Source organism: Agelaius phoeniceus, chromosome 3, assembly GCF_051311805.1.
Source record: "Agelaius phoeniceus isolate bAgePho1 chromosome 3, bAgePho1.hap1, whole genome shotgun sequence".
Taxonomy (NCBI): Eukaryota; Metazoa; Chordata; class Aves; order Passeriformes; family Icteridae; genus Agelaius; species Agelaius phoeniceus.
Window position 1 is genome coordinate 60,402,954 of NC_135267.1, and position 16,397 is coordinate 60,419,350.

General features: G+C 41.7%; 1 protein-coding gene across 4 annotated transcripts in view; it reads right to left on the minus strand.

The window, feature by feature from the left end:
* RGS17 (regulator of G protein signaling 17) overlaps window positions 1–15,828 on the minus strand; it is a 68,024-nt gene extending 52,196 nt beyond the window's left edge. Inside the window, exon 1 of one of the 4 annotated variants that reach the window (XM_054630553.2) lies at window positions 15,621–15,828. The gene's annotated coding sequence lies outside the window, so the exon portion shown is untranslated. Of the gene's footprint in view, window positions 1–14,925; window positions 15,082–15,616 lie in introns of those variants that run through there. The other 3 variants (XM_054630554.2, XM_077175400.1, XM_077175399.1) reach the window with 3 other exon arrangements.
* Window positions 15,829–16,397: the final 569 nt, after the last annotated feature.

The following is a 16,397-nucleotide window of genomic DNA, read 5'->3' on the forward strand; positions in this document are numbered from 1 at the left end:
CTGGATGAACCCAGGTGTATCACATCCTGGCTGAACCTGTCCCTCCTCCTTTATTTTATGAAAGAAAAATTGAGACAACGGCAAGAGTTTTGGTGAGGGCAGGAGGGATGAAATAACCCCAGACCTGACCAGCCTCCTTTTCTGGCTGTTTTGGACTGACAGTTCATTTATGTCTAGTGTTTTGTGATGAGTTCAGCTCTTTTAGAAAATGAGAGGCACATTCTCAGAGTGCCTTCTGGACCAAGCTCCTCTGAGATCTCTGGCAGACAACATGTCCTGCTGAGAGCTGGTTGTGACCTAGTTAGCAGGATGTAGTTTCAAGCAGGAGTAATAGGCACTCAATGCACTTAACTGGGGAAATTTGGGTACCTAAGGGTGGGAGGGGAATGGGACCTTGCATGTTCTTAAAAACTCAGAGTCCTCTTAGAGGACTGAAAGCCAACTAAGTCCCAGTTTGGATGCCTAGTATATATAGCAGTTTGGGGTGGAGGTGCACACAGCACCTACTGTCATCCCAGTAAAGAAGATAAATTCCTCCTTGTCCATCTCTGTGCTAGGCCAGTTCCACCCGTGCACAAATACCTCACCCTGGAAGGCTGCATGGAAGAAGGAGCTACAGAAAATGTTTAAATTAAGAGAAATATTTTAAGAGAAATATTTTAATCACATTTTTTAATTCTCATCTAAGCCCAGTGCTTTCCTCAAGAAGATGGCTATTAGAAATGCCTGTATCCTCTGAATTATGGAGTGCTTAGATTGAGCCCTGAATGTATATTTATGGCATTTATGAAATGGCCTCTTTCTGTTTACCAGAGTGGTTTTTGTGGTTTTTTGGGTTTTTTTTTTTGGCACCAGTGGTGCCAATAAGTATGCTACTCTAATATTTATGCATCTTCCATAAACAGAATTGTTGAAAACAATTTTAGGGAAACTTGGGATAGTAGAAAATTGCCTCATTTTTAAAAAAGACAAAAACAATTAAACAAAATTAGTTTTTAAATGCTAAGGGTACAGGATACAATGAAATTTTAAGTTACCTGTAACAGCACTAAAATCTTTTGGAGACTTGCAGTTGACTCAACAGTACCTTCTTCATTAGGACCATATTCTTGTACTAGAAGGTGTGCTGCAGGTGAGAAAGGCCTCCAGCAGATTTGCCACATGCAGCAAATAGTGGGACCTTTCATTGCCATCAAAAGTTATCTGCCTTCTTTCCTCCTCACATGCAGATCTCCAGATGAACATACAGCATTGGGAAAGCTGATCTCTTTTCTTTTCAAGATCATCTGCTCTTGCTTAGCCAGAGGCATTTTACTTATTCTGATCCTATGGTATAGGATCAAAAAGGAGGAGCAGGAATAGAAGCATGGTCTAATTGTTGGCTCCTATCTCCTCTGTTGTCTCTAGATCAAGGAAACTTAGTTGAACAGCACACATTTTTGAGTTTTTCAGGAGCAAATTCTAGTTGCAGATAGGAAAAGAAAACCTAGGTTTAGTGTGGGTTTTTTGTTTTTGTTGTTGCCCATATGCCATTATTTACTGCATATAAAGGAATGGTTTTAATTTTTAAAACTTTTTTAAGGCAGGTTTTAATTTTCAACTCTTTTTTTAAGGCAGATTCTTAATCTGGCTGAACGAAATTCTTACAAGACTGAATTCCTCAAATGCTGCAAACATCTTCTAATTATCAAAAGCTATTAGAAATCAGCTGATATTTTAAGAAGTGGCTCTAATACATTTATTTTTCAGTGTCCATCTCTGCTATTCCATACTTCCAGACTTTATCACTGTAGCCTTTTAATTCACCTGTTCTTTACTAATTTCCGTTTTTCTTCACTAACTAGCATCCAGATCCATGTTACATTCAGTACCATTCACTGCTATCTACTGAGATTTCAGTCTCACTGTCTATTATGCCTGTTTCTTGCCCCTTCAGATTTTAAAGGTCCTTTTCAACTTCTCTGTGTTCTCTCAGTCATGCTGGTTATTACTTCCACTCCTGAGATTTGTCCCTTCACCTGGACCATCTGGATAACCAATTCTGAGGTCTACACATCTAAAATTTTCTGTTCCTCTCAATAATTCAGTCTTCCTGCTCCCCAAGTTCAGCAGTTCTTGCCTCAGGATGTAAGCAAGGAAACAGCTGGAGAGCCCGGGGCAAAAATCTCACAATGAATATAAATGTGGCATAAAAAGTTCTTTAGATCTTATGGAAAGGCTGTATGGAAAGCAATGAAACAACACTTAGCATCTCAATAGAAGATTCATCCCAGTTAGTGAATAGGATAAACTTCTGTTCTCTGTGGAGCTGACTCAAGCACTTCTTCCTTCAGGGAAATTTTTAGCTTTGTGGAAAGAATTAGTAAGAATTAAATTGAACCACCTGCATGATCACAAAGTAAGATTTTGCAGATTTTTCTGCTAGAGTGAAAAAGCCTGTGCTCATGTTTATTGTTTCATTGGGGGGAAATGTAGGAAGGAATTTTGCCCTACAATTACTGATTTGGACTAACATGTTTTTTCACTGGAGCAGACCTGGAGGCAAGTGATACTTTAATTTTTAAATGTTTCTCAAGGACAATCTAAATGTCTCAAAACTCCTGGAAGTTTCTTTCTCTGGCTTCACTTTAAGTTACAGCCTTACTGCCTTAATTGTGGTATGACCCATGACTTCTGGATGATGGTATGACATACCTGCTATGACAGGTTACATATCCTTGCCAACAGTGTTCTGTTTAAATACACACCTGAAATTTTCTTTCTGGGGAGTTGCAGATTAGAGTCCTAGCAAGAATAAGCATGTGCTGAGGAATCCTTTGCTCTCTGGGGAAGAAGATGACAAGATTACTTGTGTCTGTGTGGGACATCACAACAGCAGCAGGACCAGGGAGGCCCAGGCACGTGGGTGGGATGTGCAGTGCCTGATGGAGGACCATGTACTGGATGCTGAAAAGAAAAGGGCTAATTTTGGTCAGCCAGGCCATCTCAGTGTCCCAACATGCTTATTGGGAGTCTCTGAGCTCCATACTGCCTTTAATAAACAGTAAGTGCGTACCTACGATCTCGGAGTAGCTGCTCCTTCTGATCAGGGAACACACATAGATAATATGTGTGACACTAACTGCCTGCTGGTATTTCATCCATGCAACATCTTAGGAAGGAGATGTGGATGAAGATGTTTTCCATGTGCTAACAGCACTGACCTTTCCATTTCCATTACACATCACTCAGAAGCAGTGACCAGGCATTCAAAATCTGAGCTGAAAGCCAAATTTAGATGTTTTCTGAATGGTTTTATTTTTGTTCTAACAATAAAATTATTTTTAAATAGAAAAACTACACTGAACATTATAATTGCAGGAGAGTGTGGGAGGCAGAGCTGCCTGCTGATCACATTAAATGTTTGATCCTTATTCAGCCACCGAAGGCTTGGGTGCAGCCAATTTTATTTTTTTTTTCTAGTTAAGTGCCTGTCCTGAGATAGTGTTATTTTTCTCAGTGCATAGTAACAGGTAGGATGTCAACAAGTGGAATAAAGGACACAGTGTGGTTATTGTCATTTCAAATCTCTCCTTGGCTCAAAAACCAACTTTTTAGATATGACTCTGAAACCCTTATAAAGAAGAATGATCAGTTTCCATTCAAGTCTGCAAGTGGGTCAACATAAGAGAACTGAAGTCTGAGAACCATCATCAACAATCACCAATTCATCTTAGTGGCCCGGATTCTTCATTTCCTTGACAAATGTTTAATTTTCTCTTGTGATCTAACTTTTCTTTAGAAGGTGAGTCATGCACAACAAATCAAAATGATGACACTTTTGTTTGTCCTGTGCAATCTCATGTAGGTGAACCAGTGCATTTGCAACACAGTTGCTATTGCTGGAACCCTTCTCTTCTAGACACGTCTGTACTAAAATGTTACATCTCTATCTAGTTCCACAGGATACCAAGATTGAGAAGCACTTTTAAGTAACATACAGAAGAGTTTCCTGAAAGAGTTATTTTGTCTGAGAAGAGAAATTATACTAATATTGAAGCTATTTTGTTTCCAAATCAACATGGAAATGTATTTTGACAGTGGACTGGAAAAAAAAAAAAAGACCCTTTAGGTTGCCCCAAAGTTCAGGTATGTAGGTGAATCTTCTCTTACACACATGACCTTATGTCTTTTGCTGCCACTGTTCTCAGTGAGGATCCTACTGGGTCACACAGCACTCAAATTCAAGCAGCACACTTCTAAGATTGCTTCAGGTGTGAGCTGCACCTCGAATATTCCTTATCAAGGGATCCCCCTTACATAATCAGGAGAGAATGCTCATGGAGCAGTCACACAGGCTTTATTGTCTTCCTGTTCCAAGGAGCTCCACAGATGAGTTATGAAGGGAAAAGGCTGGAGGAGGACTGGGAGGAGAGCTGTGGCCAGGACATTTGAGCCCCCTTGTTTCACAAGATACAGATTCTGCATTCTGAGTGTTCTCTTCATTTTTTCATGTCTGTTTGACCTAAAGAGAGTTTCTGGGACAAATGTTTAAAGGGGAGGGACATGAATGTGTCAGGTGAACAAATGGAAGGGAGGAAGAAAAATTTAATATGGATCATTGCACAAGAGCAAATGAAGAATAAGCAGTCTTTGAGTGAATGTGGCTGGAAATGAGAAAAAGGTTTTCAACGGGAGATCTGGAACAGCCTCTGGGTAAGAATAAATGTAAAAAAACCCAACCAACCAAACAAAAAAACACCCACCAAACCAAATGAAATAAGAAAACCCAAACAACCTTCTCCCCTCTCCCCCAAAAACTGCCACAAACCCAAACCAACAACAAAACAAAACAAAAAACATTTCCTGCTCCTAATATCAACTTGATCAAGAGAAGGAAAGAAAAAGTAAGAACTGGTTGATGGAAACAGAGTTTGGGATTAAATTAGCTAGGGTTTTTCCCTCAGCATACTTTCCTATTTTCCAGTGTTCCTAAAGTTGCTACTGTGGCACCTGCTGGAATGAGCCATGCTACTGAACAGAGCCTAACCCAGAGTTCTGCTGAGCACACACTGCCTGCCTGGTTCAATAGCAGCTGATTTCCTTGGCACCCTGCTGGACACACTCTCTGCCTCAGAGGACAGGACCGTAGCACAATTTTAAGCAGTACCTCACCTAAATAGCTCAAGGTTTAGTGTAGAAACAAACCAACAAAAACAGCCAGTCTGCTGTATGAATAGTACCCAACTTAGTTTTAAAACATAAAATACTCTCTTTAGGTTATTCTACATAGTACCTCACCAAATATTAAGCAGTCAAAATCAAGGTGTCTCTGACATTCTCTGGGATGATCTCACTGCCCACCAGAACAATTTCTTCTTAACAGAGCCTAAACAAAGCCTTACAATCCTATGTTTAAAATGTGAATGATGATTAGCATTACTTGTAAGAATAGTTTCTGCCATAGAAGTCCACTCAATTTAATGGAAAAATGTCTTGAACATTAATAGCAATTCAATTATTTGGAGTCTTAAAACCCCTAAGAACTGTACCCCATCTGCAGCTAGACCTGCAATAAATTGTGCTTTCTGATAAATTTAGTCTTCATACATTAAAGCTCTTTCAGACCATATTTTCTTGAATTCAAGGAGACCTCTCCCCCATCTTTCAAGGGACATACAGTAACTTACTTCTTTTCTTTAAAAAATAAACTAAATTGCATTTACTTGAGCCATCAGCCTGCTTCACAGGAAATTTCCTGGAGAAGCTAATTGGTGGGAGCTCATGCCACAGCTCATGGGTTTGTCCTCTCACAGTGACAACCAGAAGGCAATTAATTAAAAGTTTCTGAGGCTAAGTTACAAATGAATATATATAAGCGTATATAAAGTATATGCTGACATGGACTGAGTAAATCATCTCCCCTAGTTCTGATTGCATCCAAGATTGAAGTGTTGCTAACATTCAGAGTAATTTGGGCTTAGAAATCTTATGCTGCCTTCATTATTAGAATTAGGTATCCATTGACTAATTAGTCTACTCCCTTTTGTTACCTGTAAAAATATTTTATTGCACTATAGCTGCGATATTACAGGAACTTATGTCATGAAAACAATCAAGCTAAAAGAAATGTGCATAGATTTTTTTTTTTTATGCATAATTTGGAAAAGCTAGGACAGGTTTTATTCTGTTATGAACAGGACTGAGTTGACTATACTGGAGTTAAGTCATTTTATGAGGATGACAGATCTAGAGGTAGCAGTTTAATGGATCCCCAAAATCCCATATCTTTTTAAAGAACTGATGAGCTGAAAGTTATGGGATATGTATATGCAGAAGGTATCTCATGCTACTTGCCATATGCTTCCATTCTCTCTTTTTCATTTTTTAAATGCAGGTTTACATTGCTCAACCATTCAAAGTCTTCCTGTTTTTGTAGTGTTTTGCTTACTGAGCAATTTTTTTTCTAACATGGCCCTAATTAATATTTTTCATGTTGATATTCAGATTACATATTCAAAGGAGCAAACTGGAGAGGTTTTACCCTGGTCATCTTCAAATGAGTAAGAATACTTGATCAGAAAGACTAACTTCTCATTCAGCTGCAAATTCCCAATTTTGTCCTGGAAATTGTCTGCATATGAAGATTTTCTGGATCTTAAGCTCTTTCTGATTTCTATATATGAGCATTACTTTGGTAATAAGGAAGCTGGAGTAGGAGACAAGATTCTTAATGTTAGATTTTACCCCTTGAAATCAACAAGAATTTTGCCCTGTATTTTTAATTTCTGCATCTGCCACCATTTTACTGTGTGATCTTCTAATTGCTTAATTGATATGTAGCTGCATTTCTGTTCTGTGAAAAGCAATGCTGCTGTCTTAGCATGAAAAGGTAATTTAGTGGTTGTTTGAAAGGTGAGCTTGTAGAAAGGAGCATGATGGAATGATTAAAAAGCACTTATTAGGTCTAAATTGCCAAAATCTGGAAGGACAGAAATAGTCTTTTCATAATGTGTTCTTTATTTATTCTTGGTGCTTGCTAAATTGCTAGATTCTCAGAATAATAATAATATGATGAGTAGTCACCTCCTCTTTTACTATTTTCATCTTTCTGGATTCTCTATTTTCTTAAAAGTTCCTGAAATATCACATTGTATGAAACCAGGACACTGTATTTTAAACCAGACATCATATGCCTGACCAAGAAAAATGCTCAGCAGAAGTAAGGTCATACAAGATATATAACTTTCCTATTACCTCACGCACGTACAGATAAGAGCAACTCACCTTTCCTAAACTTTAGACTTTCTTTAAAAATATGTTCAAACAATTCTCTCTCCTGTTATGTATGAAAAAAATTAATATTGAACATAAATCATGACCTCCTGTCCCACGGGTGTGATAGAATATTAATAGTAATAAACACACGAAGGACTTAAGTGAACTCAGTATAGTTAAAGCCATTCAATATGAGTTATGCTAAATACAACTTTTAAAACCATATATATTTGAGATGGGTATGAGATGGTGATATTAATATTTTATATATCAGATTTCCAAATTTATGGTATTTTCAATATAAATATGTTGACTTCTGTAAGGGAATACAACATTATGATTCTAGAATAAACATGGTAAAAGTCAACATGATAAACATTCAATGTATTAAAAGCTGATAAATTTCGATCTGAAATTAAACATGGGGAATAACTATTAAGCAGGTGTGTTACTAACTGGATCCTTCAAGCATATGTTCATTTGTACAACCTGACAACGTACCCCTCTGTTGTGAACAAAATAGAAGGAACTATAAAAATCTGCAGTGTTCTTGTTTGTGGTAGGTGAATATCAAGGGAACAACACAAGCTAAAAAATCTCAGCAAACACTGTTTCCTTGGTCAATACCATATTCCTGACAAGGAAGAATTCAGGCCAGAGACAGAGAGATGTGATGGGCCTGTACTGTAAAGAAACAGTTCCTGGGTTTGTTCTCTGGCTCTGAGGCTAAATGGCCAATTCAGTTTCATTTGTACAATTAGAGTCACCTGCTCTGCATAACAGGACAGTCTCATATTAGCATTTTATTGGGAATGATCCCTGGAATGTGGTAACTTTCCAGTCAGGTCTGGGACCATCCTAAGAACTCAGTACATAGGCAATCAAGTTCTGGTGCAAAAGCTCAGGCTTCTGTTAGTTTGCAGAGAAAAAAATCTGGGACTCTTATTAAAAACTGAGAGTCTTGGCAACTAAAAGAAGTGCTCAGTGCAATCCTGCACCCACAGGAGTTGTGCTACCTTGGCTAGTACCTAAAGTCAGAATCTTAGGCAGCCACACAAACACCATGTTACTGCTGTATTTTAGCACTGACTGCTATTGAAACAACAGCTGTGATTTCCTTGGATGGTTACTGATCAATTGAAGCAGGTTAAGAAGAGCTAAGACAATGGTTGAAGGACTATGGAACGTATTTGGTGGTAAATGTCTTCAGGAGCTATTTAGGATAAAAATAGAAAAAATTTAGGAGTGCATTTCTCAGCTTCTGAGTAGTTTGTACTGCAGGATGCAAGATGATAGATAATAGAGGTAAAATAAGGTAACTTTCTTGTTAGTTCTGCTTTTACTAGATTTTTCAAGTGTCGGAACTTTGTCAGCTATCTCTATCCTAGTCTGCAATCAGCAGTGTAGGCATAGGATTTGAGACAGATGCTAGATATGGGATGGTCCTTCTGCAGAGAGCAAATCCAATAAACAGTCAGATTTCTGTGTTCTGAATCACTGACCAATGCCCAGTCCCAGCTCAAAGCTGCTGCCTTCATAACTTGATAGTTTATGAAGTACCACTCATTGGTTATAGGTATTCCCTCTATCCTTTCAAGATTCTCACCACATGAGTACTTATTTCTTTTGTGGTTGCTCTGTGACTTAATTTTACATATCAAATAACCAAAAATTTGAAAGCAGCCTTGTCTATTCTGGTCAGCACAATGCTTACCATACAGCTGAGATTCTGTTTATTATCATCTGGGTTTTTTTAAATTGTGAGGGTCAGTAAGTGTTTATAAAAGTACTTGGACAAATGTAATATATAAAATACTGAAAAAATTCTACACACGAGATTCCAGTTACCAGGTTATCAGATATATCAAACTGTATCCATTAGATGATCAGACCATTATAAGACAACTGCATTACAACACAGTAGATACATTTTTAAACCATTCTACATGAATGATAAAAAAAAAACTTTTACATCTCACTCTTCCCAAACCCACCTTGAAAGCTATGAAGCATCTGATTAATATTTTAGGACTTTGTAATTTCTGAAGATAATAAGACTTGAAAATAAAAGTACCTTTTGGACACTGACTAATTAGAATGACACTTCCCACCTACATTCATTAAATCAAGGCTACTTGTGAAGCTCTTGTACAGGAAGTTATTATTCACTGTTCTCAATTTTCATATGATGCAAATCATTGAGAGCAGAATCTACACTACCCAAAGGTCTGGTGCAATGTGAATATCAGAGAGCATGTGCTGTCTGCAGTACTGTCAAAATAAAGCAAAATGGATAAGAAATTCCTTACTTCAGAAGGTTGTTCCCATTAAGCAAACCATAAACATTAACAATGGTATCAAAAATTTACTATACATTTCTTCACTATGAGGCCAGTGAGGCACTGGAACAGGTTGCCCTGAGAAGCTAGGGATGCCCCATCCTTGGAAGTGTTCAAAGTCAGGTTGGATGGCTCTTTGAGCAACTCAGTCTAGTGGAAATTGTCCTCGTCCATGGCAAGGGGAACTGCAACTAAAATATATGCAGGGGCCCTTCCAGACCAGATATTCTATGACTTCCCTCTAATTGAAGTTTTTATGAGAGCAGCATATATACTGATACTAATCAGGCAGTGGTGCTGTGAGAAATGTCAGGGCTTCCTGCAGCTCCTTGCCACAGCTGCAATGTGCCTAGGACACACTGCCTCTAAGGGTGCTCACTGTTCTGAAGTCTCTCTCTTGAAAGCTGTCTGAACTACAGAATCAGAGAACCACAGAATCACTGAGCAGTTTGGGTTGGAACAGACCTTAAACATCACCTAGTTCCAACCCCCCCCCGCCAGGCTGCTCAAAGCCATGTCCAACTTGGCCTTGGAAGCAGGTATAAAAGTGCTAAGGATACCATGACACCCTCCATCCATGCTTCCTGGGCTTTAATTGCTTTCTCTCACAGGATTATTTTACTTTAACTTACATGAGCTGCTGATAAATGAAGACATTGTTACAGCATACCATAGCACAGCAAAACAAAATACAGCAAAAACATAATACAGCAAAACTGCCCAAACTATATTCAGCCTCCCTAAAAAAAAAAAAGACCTCGAGTCTTGCTTAGCAAGGTGACATAATCAATTAATCAGGGATCTGAGACAGAGTGGCTGAGTCCTTTAAAGGCAGTGCTACTGTGACAGTCTCTCTGCTAGTCTGTATGCACAGAGATGGGCTGGCTACATACAGTGGTTCAGCTTGTGATCTCTCCTATTCCAGCAAGCACAGAGCTGGCATCACTGGAGAGAGCAGCCAAATGAAGCTGCTCTGGTAGCAGAGGCTACATAGAAGTGTTAATGCCTCACTGTCTAATTTACCCCTTTCTCACTGAAGAACGTAGGCGAGATATATATTGGTTTTGTTTGGAGAAAGATTATGCAGCACAGATGTAGTATTTAAGGTGTGTGCATGTTTTCAATGCTTGGCTGCTGGATTTAAGATTTTATTTCTGCTCTATCTCCCTACCCGTAATTTCCCACATACATTCTATTTAGATATTTACTGATTTCTAAGAACTTGCTGCTATTGGCTTACAAAGTAAATAATGTATGAATATTTCTACTGTATGGAAGTTAAGATGCATTTCATTTATATTTTAGAAGCAAAGAATTTAAAGACAAAGCTATGATTCAAAATTTTTATGATGCTATGATAGAATCAACCTTAAATTGATTAAAATACTCCTATTTAAATCCAGATTCTTTAATATACCAGAACAACAAAAGTTTTTCAAAGCCCACAAGTCATTTAAATTGAGTTTACATCTATTTTGCATCCCTGGAGCAGTGCAAATTAGAGAAAGCACACTAGGGAATTGAGCCCTTACGTCGGTTTGGTCAAGGCACAGGTTACATGGTGGCTGGGCAGGAGGAGCAGAGCAGACCCCCAGTTCATCTGTTTGTGTGCTTCAAGCATTCCCCAAGGTCCCTGCCACCATCACACCGCTTGGCTGCTTCCTCTGTGTGTGCTAGAGACAGCAGCCATGCCAAGGAAAACCTTTTGAGAGCAATAACCCGACTTCAAGTGGAGACACAAAATCTCTGTAGAAAAGAGCTCTCTGAAATGGTTAACTTTCCAGAGAATCAGAGTGAGACACACATGCAGCTCACTTCCTCAGACCCTCTGCAGCCAAGACCTGCAGAAGTGCCAAGCTGAAGTGCTGGGCTTCTTTGGAAGAGTCAGCAGCAAAGCTATTCACACAACTCTACTTACAGCCTATATAGCCATAGCCATTAGCTATAACCACGAATAGATAAACTTAATTACAACTTAATCTATTCACTTGTTTTTATACCCTATGCACAAGCTTTTAATTAATTAATGGTATGGAAAGTTTGATTGCATTATTTCATTATAAAAACTACTTAGAGGAAAAGGGTATGTCAACAGAAATGCTAAGTTTTGTGAAGGATTTATTTTTAATGAATTTTAGCTCAAGCCAATTAGCACATGAATTTTATGTTCTTAGAAAACTCATCCTGTATTCATAGAATAAGCACTACTAGTATGGTAGGGATATATTTTTCACTGTAAAAGCTGAAATCTTGGTATGAGTGCAAAATAAATCCCTGGCATCATGAAGCCATGACCAGGAGGGAGCTAATGGAACAGTGATGAACATCTCTGTAAGAGCTAATAGTGTCTCACTTAGTACACTTCTCGTGTATTCCTAAAAATCTCCCTACCTTCATAGTTAAAGGCATGCATGTGAAGCATACAAGTAAGAGAGTGCTATTTAAAAGTACTAGGATTGTAACATTTATTTAGGGTAATGTATTTTTAGTGAACAAAAGTGTATATACCATATATATACATCTACATATATATGTGTTTTGCTACATATACACCACTTGTAAGTAGAAAATCATGTCTGAGACTGGAAGCTGACATTCCTCCTATCCTGTCCCCATAACAATACCACTCAGCCTCTCCTCCTTTTAGTCTTTTGGGAGATGGGGATTAACACATTTGAGGTTTCCAGCATTTTATTTTTTGAAGAATTTCACAGCTCATGGGTTTTTACCCTTCTCTACTGTACCACATTCTGCTGTGATTGTGTTGCTCCAAGTTGTGTCTGCTGCCAAATTAAAACTGTGAGAACTTCTGTGTCTTTGGGTCTGGGTTGTGCTTTTGTAGTTCCCTGGTCTCCTATTCCTTTACTATTCTTATGACAAAATCAAAGAGGAGCTACCACTGAGATCAGGGAAGTATTCTGCAATGTTAATCTGATCAATACCTCCTCAAGCAGGACTGAATTCAGGAGCACTCTTCTGAAGAAGAATTTGTGTTATAGCTCCTTACAAATCAGCTGCATTTTATGGCACATTTAAACTTTCCTTTTGAAATTGTGCATGTTGATGCACATCCTTATAATGAACATTACACAGAACAATTATAAAATGATGCTACTTCAAATGTACAGAGTTCATATATATATATATATATATACACATATATACATATATACATATATACATATATACATATATACATATATACATATATACATATATATATGCGCCTTGACATACAGCCTGCATTTTGTATTTAATATACTTGTTAAAAAATAAGAATTGCAGTTAAGAATAAAATATTTCATCTTCTTTTCGGGGTAGGTAGAAAACTGCATTGGGATAGGGAATTTTTCACCAAGCTGTCAGTCAGATTTCAATTCAAATCAATAGTGCAGGGAGTATTTTTCAACAGACAGCTTTTCAGTAGCCTACTTGAAACCAAGTTCAAGGGTTCAGGGCAATTCTTTGTACATAAGTGTCCATGTTGCATAACAAGAAGAAGAAGAACTATTCTTATCTGTAGATTTCAAGAAAAAGACCAAGGGCTGAGTACAGCTTTACAGTCCTGGGCAGGCCTTTCAGCTTGGTGATAGGTAAAATGAAGGGACCTGACCTGCCAGTGCTGTACCTGCTCTGGTTTCAGAGGACACTCCTGGCACCTTACATAGACACAATATGTGCTCCCTGTCAGCTAGGGAGCACTGAGTGAAATTACCAGGCAGCAGGTTCATAGCAAACAAAAGGAAGTAGTTTTTCACACAAATCATAATTAAATTTTGGTGCTCATTTCCACAGAACAGGGTTGAGACCAAAGCATAAACAGAGTTTTTAAAAGGGAGTAGGGAAACTCAAATTTTATTATATATGATGGTCTGAGAGCAACCTCCAGTTTAAGAAATCCATGTTCTGTGTGTTGCTGAAACTTGAAAGGATACGCCAGGAAAAGATCCCTGTATGCCAGTCCTGTTTCTTACGTTTTTCTCCTTCAGCATCTGCTAATGACTGTAGTCAGAGCCAGGATATTGGACTAGATGTTCAACTCACTATAGCAATTTATTTGATCTTATTCTTTTAATTAAATTATGTTCTTATTTTGGCTACTTAAAAGGATCTAAGGCCTTGATGGAGAAAGGCATTTAAATGCTTTAATGCTCACGTTATTTCAGGGAGGCGAGTACTTGAGTGTATCATAGCATTTGCGTTTTAGGCCATAAAGTTACTGGGGTGGGGCTCACTCATCTTTCAATAGGACTTTGCTTTTTCTGGGTATGAGCTAGAATAAAAATATGTATTTGACAACAATGATAACAGAGCGCAACACTGTTTTTCTATAAAGGTTAAATAATTTTTTTGCCTAAATGGCTTGTGCCACAGGTAAATTCCCCAGTGATTTATGTAAGGATGATGACACTAGCATCAACTGATGTGAAAAAGAATCAACTTCCTTTATAGAACTCCCAACATTTGTAATGCATGAACATTACATTTGTAGGAAGCTATTTTTCACCTGTTACCCATAATAGTATTGCCAGCCAATATGTAACTTATATTTACCTAGAAGGGTACTTCAGATTTCATCCATTTTGCAAAAGCATCCTGGCTGCAAACCTATGACACACATTGGTGAAAATCCAGATACAGAAACGAAGAAACTGAATACCGAAAACCATAAATCTCACCCCTGCTATTTCTAAGCCTGGCAGCGCCAGTAAGGTTTCCTTCTACATCAACAAGAAGAGATAGAGATGAACGTTAGGCTGGCAGCCGAGCCAGCGAGGCAACCTCGGCATTCTTAATTGCGGGCGGTTCCATCCCGAGGAGAGGCGCAGCCCCGCAGGAACAGCACACGGCGGGTCCGAGCAGCGGCACCGCATCCCCGCCGCACCGAGCGCCGCGGCGGCGGCGGGTGTTCCCGGCAGCGCGGGGAAGCCCCGCTCCGCTCGGGGCCGGGCACGGCGCACCGGGAGCATCCCTGCCGCCGGCCGCGCCCGGCCACCTGCTCCTCCCGCGGCCCCCGCCCGCCTCCCGCCGACATTTCCCGGGGAGGGGCGGGAAGGAGGCCGGGGCAGAGGATGGCGGTGCCGCAGGGCACGGCGGGCGGGGGAGGCTGGGTGCCGCCCGGGGCTCCGCGGCCGCTGCCCCCGGGGGTTCCCCGGCCCCGGTCCGGCCCGGCCAGGGGGGGCAGCGAGAAAGGGGGCAGAGGGAGGGAGGGAGGGATGGGAAAGCAACTCCTGATCTTAGAGCAACGACTCGCTTGCTCACCCTCACCTTCCGCCGGCTCCTCGGATTGAAATAACAACAACAATAATATTAATAAAAATTACACCACCTCTCCTCGCGCGAAGCAGACCCCACGTTACAGGCAGGGGAAGGTCAAGAGGAAAGACAGGAGCAGCGCTGCCTCGCCTCCGATCTGGCGGCTGTCACACCGCCAGCCCGTGTCCCCGGCTTCCCCGGGGGCGGCCCAATCCCTCCCCCTGCCGGGCTGGGCAGCATCGCCCGGCGCGGCGAATGCCCCGCGGCATCCCCAACACAAACCGGGGGGCGGCGGAGATGGGGGGCGCGGGTAGAGCCCGGCGACACCTCTCCCCACCCCTTTGTGCATCGCGGGCACAACACACACACACACACACACACACACACACACACACACACACACACACACGCTCCACCTTGCAACCTCGGCGCCGAAGCCGCCCGTTGTTACACACGCACACACAGAGGCACGCTTATACACACCCTGTCACCCCGAGAATACATTTTCTGTGGCACTCTACCGCCCGCCATCCATCCATCCATCCATCCATCCATCCATCCATCCATCCATCCATCCATCCATCCATCCATCCATCCATCCATCCTCCCTATGGTCTCCCTCCCTCCTTTTCCTCTTCCCCCCGCACATCCCTCCCTTTGGTCGGTGTGGTTTTCCCCCCACACACACCCTTTGCATCACTATAAAGCAGACATTTTGGTGCCGTTTATCACGGTTCAGCTGAAATAAGCGCGGAGCGCCTTACCCACCCCCGCCCGGCTGCGTGCAGTTGGCGCTGAGCGATCCCGGGAAGGGCTGGTGCGGCTCGTCCCCTAGCGCAGCTGCTCCGCTGCCATCCGCCCAACTTCAGCACCCAGCCGGCGGGGAGAGGGCGGGAGGCGGCGGCAGGCGGGCGGGCAGGGAGGGAGGGAGGAAGGGAGGGAGGGGGGCAGCGAGAGAGAGCGAGAGAGAGGGAGAGGTTGGGAGGGAGGGAGGGAGGGCGGCGGAGACGAAGGGCGGGCGGGAGGGTGCGAGGAGCGGCGCGGAGCGGGGAGCCCCCGCACATGCGCTCTGCCGCCGGCGGCGGGAGTTCCCCGCTCGGCGCGGCCCGGCGGGGGAGGCACGGCCCGCCCCGGCACGGCCCGGCCCGGCCCGGCTCGGCAGCGCCGCCCGCCCGGCCCAGCCCGCTCGGTCGCAGGGACACTTCCCGGCAGCCAGGGCCGGGGGACTCCGCCGGCGGAGCGGCAGCATCCCCGCTGGTGGGCGGGCAGCGTGCTCAGTAAAGCGCTAGAGGTGCCGGGCTGCGGTTTTGGTTTTGTTTTGGTCCCCACATCACTATGTCCAAATAGATTAAAAAAAATAGAAAGTCCATAAACCGCTATCCAACACTTTATTCTCCTCTGAAGCCAAGGGAGAGGCAGGGATTTAGTGGCCAAGTAACTTTTTGATGGTGGGCACCTGAAGCACAGTTTGGGAATAAAGAACCAGAGTGGATCTGCATGGATCTGTCGGTGTCAACCATGAGAATCAAGATCAGGATGCTCTGA